The sequence below is a fragment of the Canis lupus genome, chromosome 20, assembly GCF_003254725.2.
Source record: "Canis lupus dingo isolate Sandy chromosome 20, ASM325472v2, whole genome shotgun sequence".
Lineage (NCBI taxonomy): Eukaryota > Metazoa > Chordata > Mammalia > Carnivora > Canidae > Canis > Canis lupus.
Genome location: NC_064262.1, coordinates 19792475 through 19801253, shown reverse-complemented (window position 1 = coordinate 19801253; position 8779 = coordinate 19792475).

Sequence of the window (8779 nt, the reverse complement as noted above, 5' to 3'; positions counted from 1 at the left end):
CAATAACCACCTCTCTCCTTAATCTGCAGAGAAAAACACAGGTAATAGTTTGGTGTATATTCCTCAAGCTATTTTTTTTCCAAACTGTAGACTTTATTTATTTTTATTTTTATTCTTTTTTCTGTTTTTAAAGTAGGCTCTGCACTCACTGTGCAGCTTGAACTCACAACCCTGAACTCGAGTCACATGCTCTACCAACTGAGCCAGCCAGGCACCCCCAAGTTGTAGACTTTAAATTAATGTGTTACAGGTATGCACCTGGTGAGATTCCAGGGAATTGTACTTATATTTAAGCCTTTGCTCTACAGTACAGTCTTTCTCCTGTATATAACTTCTTCCTTTAATTATGTACATTTGTAAATAATGAATGACATTTCCCTCAAGAGATTTTCTAATTTTATCTGTTGATCCAAATTAAAGTCTGACCATAATTCCTTCTCTAGGGAATGATATTGTAAGCCTGTAAGTAAAGTTATAAGCATCATAGACCCATGGGAGGAAGGTGGTAGTTCTTTCTTGGCAAGAAAAATCCCATGAAATCTCATTAATTCAGATTCCTTAAAGTTGGAATTTGTGATTATTCAACCTTCCTTAGTTTGGAGTTTGCCTTTTCCCTGGGCAAAGTGATTAAATAAAAAAGTCCAATTACAAGGGGAATGTTTCAGTAGTTACAGCTTTAGAAGGCTTTAGCACACAATTTATTTGGGTCCAAATGGGATCTGCTATACAGAAGTGATTATTTTTTTCCTAAGTTGAAAGGAGGCATGATGAGGACTGGTTCTATCATAGACCTTTAAGAGTTTTCTGACAACATTGCCGTAGAATTTTGTTCCTTGCTTTAAATAGCAAAGCTGTAATCTATGTGGGACTTTGGACTCTTCTAAGAAATAGCAATTGCCTAGGATTATGATTTAGGAACAATCCATGATCTAATGAAAGTATCTAAGAGAAAGGACATCCCAGAATGATTGCCAAAGTTGTTCTTTAAGGGAAATCTACTAAAAAGAGAGAAGCAAAATTCAGGCAACAATAAGCATGTAATTATAAGTTCTATGCGTATTTTATTTTGTAAATATTTTATTTATTTAATTTATTTTGCATAAGTGGGGTGAGAGAGGGGCAGAGGGAGGAGGAGAGAGAGAGTCTTAAGCTGGCTCCATGCTCAGCACACAGCCCAATGCAGGGCTTGGCCTCACAAGCCTGAGATCATGACCCTAGCTGAAATCAAAGGGGGACACTTCACCAACTGAGCCATCCAGGCGCCCCCAAAGATTTCATTTTTAAAGTAACGTCTACATTGAACCTAGGGCTCGAATTCACATCCTCAAGATCCAGAGTCACACATTCCACCAACAGAGCTGTCCAGGCACTCTGTAAGTTCTATGAATATTTTAAAATCAAAATAGACATCTGTAATCATGTTAATCAAGGTTCTGAACTTTGAGATAGATCCAGTTCCTTAGGCATGAAGAAGAAGTACTTAAGAATCCTGCCTTTTTTCTCTCTCTTTTTTTTTTTTTAAAGTAAACTCTATGCCCAACATGAGGCTCAAACTCATAACCCAGAGATCAAGAGTCACATGCTCTACTGACTGAGCCAGCCAGGTGCCCTGAGGGATCATATGTTTTCAGTAGAAAGAGCCTTTGTCCTATAACCATGGCCTGCGGTTGCTCAGTAAATGGATTCCATGTAAATAAATTGATCCCCCTCGGCTCTGAGGAGAATTAGGCAGGGTCTGGGGCCAACAGAGTGCCCAAGAAAAGACTTCTGGCTTCATGGACTTATTTCCTTCTCCCATGAGCTGTACAGACATTATCATCCTTCAGCTGCCCTTACAAGACAAGCAAAATGTTGGGAAGCTCTGTAGGAAAGACAGCAAGGCAGCCCCTTCTTTGCTGAGTAGCCCCAAGAGTCATCCCTTTTAGCAGCTACATGGAGTAACAGCCCTCCAACACCTCATTTTACAGGCTATGGGCATGTGCTGTTCCACAGGCTTCTCTGGCCACACCCTTCCAGATCTGCAGGGTTTTTTTTAAAATATGAAAAGTGATTCGTGCTTGCTTTTAAATGCAAACATTCTAGCAGTTAATAATTAAAAAGTGAAATCCCCTACCTCTCACCCTCCAGCGTTAACTATATGAAGACTTGAGTGTGTATCTTTTTGATCCTTTTCTTCATGCATGGACAATCAGTAACTTGTATCTTTTCTATATCAATCAGCCTATGAGCCATCTAGCTATCATCTGTCTATTTGGCCATCTGCTTATCTATCCAAAATCTACTCACATCTGCCAGTAGTGAAGGAGGTTCATATGCCAGGCAGTGATTAGTCTGAACATCCAGCTGTACAACCTAAGATTCTTTCTGGTGCGAGAAACATAAAACATACAAATGACCGAAACTTCTCAAGAAAAAGAAAAATCGATAGGCTCCTCTTCCACACAAGTTTGGGGAGCACATCTCACTTCACTTACAGCATGATTCGGAGGCTTCAAGGATCCTCAGGACCCTATTTCTCTCTCTCTCTCTCTCTTCCTTTCTCCCACATTGACTTTATTCTCAGACTCCAAGGATGGGCAAGGTGACTGCCAGCAGTCTGAGGGACCCATGCCCTTCCAAGCTCAAGTCAGGTGGCAGTGTGACCCAACACAAGTGTCACTGCCTCTCATTGACTCCAGCTACTCTCTTGAGGAGTCCATCTCTGCTCCTGGTTACTCTTATATTCCCATTACCCTATTTTATGTTTTTTTTTTTTGTTTCTTAAAAACACTCATTATCGATCGAAGTTATGCTGAGTATTTGCTACTTGTTTATTATCTGCTTGCCCCCACGAGAAAATAAACTCGACCAGAGCAGCATCCTCACCTTCTTGATCCCTGTTCTATGTCCCAACTCCTCTCAATAAACATTTGTTGAATGAGGGGCGCCTGGGTGGCTCAGTCGGTTGAGCATCGGACTCTTAATTTCGGCTCAGGTCATGATCTCAGGGTCCTGGGACAGAGCCCGCTTTGGGGATCTGCATCAGCGGGGAATCTGCTGGAAATTCTTTCTCTCCCTCTTCCCCTGCCCCTCTGCCCCCACTTGCCCACGAGCACTCTCTCTCTCTCTCTCTCATTCTCTCTAGAATAAATAAATCTCTAAAAAATATTTGTTGAATGTGTCACTGTGGCCAGGGATATGTGCTGAGTTAGTCACCGTAGCCTGGGAAATACCATGCACTCATTGGCCAGGTTTGGGTCCTGTGAGCTCCCTCCCAGACACCTGGAATGAGACTTGGGGAGTAGGGAGAGCCCCAGAGGAGTATCAGTGTACTGTTAGCAGAAGAAAGGTGACTGGAATGGATGTGTTGAGTGGCAAAAACCACAGAGGTCCACCACGTCAGCGAAGCGTTATACATGGATTTCCCAAATGTGAGACAAAATACTGTAGTGCTATATTTGAATGTGGGGTTTGCCACTTATTAGGTGAATGACCTTTCACAAGTCACTTTGCTTCTTTCAGCCTTGGCTTCCATCATAAGTAAAATAAGAAACAGACCTAACTCTTCATGTGGCGATTAGAAATAACATACGTAAAGTGGCCAATAAATAGTATATTCAGTAAATTGTTGTTTTTACTATTTTTGAGGCTCTGGTTTCCACTCCTAGTGATCTTATCCTTTTGATATTTTAGACAAAATCCAATGAAAACACATTTCAAAAGCCCCAAGTGTGAGGGAATGAGAGGTTGGTTAAATGGCCACTCCACTTTTTTAAAGCAGTTATCAGAAAATTTAACCCTACTGTGGTGTCAGTCAGATCCTGGAAGCTGCTAGCGAAGAATGATTTGGCTGAGTGATTTTTTTAATATATTTATTTTTATTTTTTTTTATTTTTAAAAACATTTAACAATGGGCCAAGCAGGGCATTAGCCAATCAGAATGGTCAAATGAGTGAATTAGAATGGACACTGCTTTTATGTAACATGTCCAACTGCCCTAGGTCTAGCCAGCAGGAGTCACTTTGGTCCAACCATCATTGGCATCTGATCACACAGCTTCACATCAGGCATAGTCAATGGCTCCTCTTCATCAACACGTGGGAAAATCTTTTCCACTCTAATTTATGGTTAGGATATAACTCGGCATTTGTTAGGCTGTGGATGACAGCAGCCCATCCCATTCTCCAGGGCTTTCCCACAGGGAACCAGACATTGGATCTTTCCAGTGTGCGTGCTTAGCTGACCTGACCATACAGTCATTCACAAGGGAGAGTGCACACACTTGGTGGCTTGGGGTAGCCAAGAATTGCCCAGCAGCTTGGGCCAATACTCAGTCCCTAAATGATGTGGGCAATGGCCATAATCCCAGTGGGTTATTAGAAATTGAGCAAATTTTACTAAAATCAGGCTTGTAAGCGCAGCATGCAAATGATGAAAAGTCAGATCATGGGTGATACAACTATGACAGCTCTGACTTTTCCTTTAGACCATTCTCTTGGCATTATTATAAAATCACTGAACCAGAAGAATCAAGTTTTTGATTTCCCAGGCAGACCTATTCCTGAACCTTCAAATACCGAACGCAAACTCTCACTGCCAGTCCAGAAGCTCCATATTGTCTCCTCATCAGTAACCACCTGTAAGCATGATAATAATCATGCAGGCTTAAGACATTTTTTCAGTTAATAGAACTCTTTGCTGCTAAAATTTGGCTTCTTTGCCTACTATTATCACTTTTCAACTGTTTAAAATTTAAGTCATTTTTAAAAAATTGTAGTAAAACACACATGGCATGAAGGTTACCACTTAAACTATTTTTAAATGAGCAGTTCAATGGCATTACATACATTCACATTTTGTGCAACCACCACTGCCACCATCTCCAGAGCTTTTTCATCATCCCACAGTGGAACTCGGTCCCCATAAATAGTGACTCCTATTGCCTCCTCTCTCCAGGTCCTGGAAGCATTGTTCTACATTCTGCCTCTATGAACCTGACTGCTGTAGATATCTCATAGAAGTGAAATCACATCATATTTGCCCTTTTGTGACTGGCTTATTTTTTTTATTTAGCATAATGTCCTCAAGGTTCATCCACATCACAGCATGTGCCAGAATTTCCTTCCTGTGTATGGCTGAGTTCGTATTCCATTGCATGTTTATCACGTTTTGTTATCCAGTCATCTGTTGGTGGACATTTGGGTGGCTTCTGTCTTTTGGCTAGTGTGCTGCTAGGAAATGGGTTAAGTCAGTTTTGTTTTTAAGATTTTATTTATTTATTTGATAGAATGAAAGAGAGAGAGCACAAGCTGGGGGAGCAGCAGAGGGAGAGGTAGACTCCCTGCTGAGCAGCAAGCTGGATGTGGGGCTCGATTCCAGGATCCTGGGATCATGACCTGAGCAAAGGCAGATGCTTAACCAGCTGAGCCACCCAGGCACCTGGTTGAGTCAGTTTTAAAGTTTGTTATCTTGGGAGTGGCTGGCCGAGTGGCTCAGTTGAAGAAGCATGCGACTCTTGATCTTGGAGTTGTGGGTTACAGCCCCATGTTCGGTATAGAGATTACTTTAAAAAATGTAATCTTCAAAAAATAAATAAAATAAAGGTTGTTATTTTTTCCCCAGGAACTTGTTAACTGGATTCACACCCCAAGTATCAGTTCTTACTGCTATGTTGAACGTTCACTACAATGCCCTCCCACTAGGTTTTATTTATACAGGAGTTTAGAGATGTGATGGGAAGTTTATCCTACAGTTTAAATCCAACAAGATCCCAGATGGCCTCTTTCAAATCCTTTCAGGTGTCTCCCTGTCACAGCATATGTTCGCTTGCAGTTCTTGTCCAATGGTGCACCAGAAAAACAATCCTTACTTTTTCCTGAAACAGAGCAGCTTTCATTTTGTCAACAGTTGGTCAATGAGAGGGAAGGGGGAAGATTTTAGAAATGGGTACCCGGTGGATAATTTTCATTTCCTTTTTCATACTCTGGTATGTTCCAAATTATCTACAATGGTCTTGTATTACTTGCCTAATGAAAAAAGAAAATATTGTTTTTTCTTTTTATTGGTTTTTAAAAACAAAGTTATGCATGAATAAATCCCCTTCTAAAAGAGGGCCAGCAAACTTTTTCTATAAAGAACCATACAGTAAATATTTTAGGTTTTGTGGCCCATGGGGCCTCTGTCACAGTAACTCAGTTCTGCCTCTGTAGTGTGAAAGCTGCCACAGATAAGATAAAAACAAATGGGCAGGAATATGTTCCAATAAAACTTTATTTATCAACACTAAGTGGGTACTTTTTCAATTACTAAGAACCATTCATAGCTTATAAACTGTACAAAAACACTTGGACCACTGGTCATAGCTTGAGGACCCTTGCACTAGAAGGAAAATAGTATAGAAAAGCAAAATGCAGCCTTTAAATTTTGTGCCAGTCGTAGTCTTTTCCAGGCCTTCTTGTACGTTTATTGGTTGGTTTGTTTTTTACATTTTATTACAGAAAATTTCAGACACATAAAAAAGCAGAGGGTGACATAAAAATTCCCATGTATCCACCACCCAGCTTCAACAATGACCAGCTCATGTTTAACCATGGATTATCTAAACTGCCACCCATTCCCTGTTCCCTCCCATTACCTGAAGCAAATCTCAGACATCAGTTTTTTATCCGTAAATATTTTAGTATGCATTTCTAAAGACAATACTTGTCACACCTAAAATAAATAACAATAGGGGCACCAAGTGGCACAGTCGGTTGAGCATCTGACTCTTGGTTTCAGCTCAGGTCATGATCTCAGGGTCCTGGGGTCAAGCCCCACATCAGGCTCTGCACAAAGTGGGGAGTCTGCTTGGGATTCTCTCTCTCCCTCTCTATCCTTTATGTCCCTCCCCCTGGCACTCTCTCTCAAATAAATAAAATAATAAAATAAAATAAATAACAATCATTTTAACTTTAAACATGCTGAAGCAGCATCTCAAAAATGTCTTGCCAACAAAACATCACCAATGGCATTTAGAAGTTCATTATAGCATAATGGTTTAAAGTCTAGAATCTAAAATCAGACACCACTTAGTAGCAAGGTGATAGGGGGGATAGGGGACAGGCACTCTACCTCTCCATGCCTCAGTTTCCTTATCTGTAAAAGAGAGAATGCTGAAAGCACATACCCCATAATATCACTGTAAGAGTGAGATGGGCTACTACTCATGAAGTGCTCGCAAGAGTGCCTCGTGCACAGTAAGCATTAGCCAGTGTTAGCAGCTACCATTAACTCTCTGCTGCTGTTTCTACTTTGTTCTCATGAGGGTTCTTGTTGGAAAGCACAGAAGCACCCTGGACTGCTTCAAGCAAGAAGGGGGTGTGTGTTCGGGAGGCAGTGTTAGTCTATAGGGATCTCATAGAAACTAAAAACAGGAAACAAAGTACAATCAACCCTATAGGAATGAACTGGAAAATCACAACTGGGGCTATTTGGGGACTGTACCTCCTTTCTCAGTTTCCTTTTCTCACGTTAGTCCCCGCATTTGCCATTCCCTGTTATAGGGCAGCTGTCTTGCATTGGCCTTGTGCTTGGCCCAACATGGCTCAGTCCAAACTGTCCTTCATATCCTCTTAACTGTAGCTACTACTATGGAATGCCCATCGTCCCTGTTATCTCTTGGCATTCTGATTCCTGAGAAAGAATCGATGGACTGGCCTTTGATCAGAGGCCCATGGCTTACAGTTGGGTGTAAGAGGCCACATCATAGGAGCACATCAAGTGACCATTTCTAGAGACTCTGGTAAGCAACTTAATTGTTCCAGGTAGGCTAGCTTATGCTGTGAAAACAAATAATCTTTGTGGCTTGAAGGAAAAGCAGCATATTCCTTGTCCACAAAAACATCCATCAAGGATGGGCTGGGGATCTTACTCCCTCTGGAGCCCAGTCCCTGGAACCATGACAGAGAGGAACAAGTCTCTGGGGAAAAATCACACTGGCTCGTAAAGCTGATGCTTTAAACATGTCACTTCTGCTCATATGTCATTAGCCAAAGGACATTCCATGACTGTGCTTATCTTCAAGTGGGCAGGCAAAAACAGTCCTATTGTGTGCCGGAGAAAAGCTGAGTGGAAGTGTTTGTGGACACGTCCTGTACACCACAGAGGGGAAGATACACAACTCACCTGTGTCCTCTTCTTACCACCCGATCAGGTGTATAAAGGCATTGAGGGAGAGCTATGCCAACTTTGCCGCAAAAGGATGCCAACGCTTTCCTTCCTGGACTGCAATACCCATTCTACAGAGAGCAAAGTCTTTTGTTACAGCAACAACAATCCTAACTCCATTAACTTTTTCACCCTGGGCTCATGTTTCTTTTCCTAAATCATCGAGATTATTTGATTTGAGATCCTTCCAAATGCCTCCCATTTTTCTTAAGAGAAACAAGTTGAAATTAGTCAGAACAGCTACAAAATCCCTTGACCACTGCAGGGTGACTAATTGTGCACCTTTCTGAATTAGGCTGGTGTTTTCTTTGACAACTGTCGCACCGCCGACTTCAATTCTGTCAGAGTCCCCTGTGAGCCCAGCTCTGCCCCCCCAGTGGAGGTGTTCACTCAGATTTTCCACATCTTCTGAATAGTTTCCCCTGAACTCATCCTGTTTTTAACAAACCACCTCTCAAATCTATCTCTTTCCAAGTTGTTGGTGCTTAATAGTAAGGCAACAGCTGGTCTACTGCCTCAAGAAGCCTGAAGCCTGTTGTGTGCACCACTTTTTCTTATCGGAAAGTCATAGTAGCAGGGCCAGAATTTACACTTT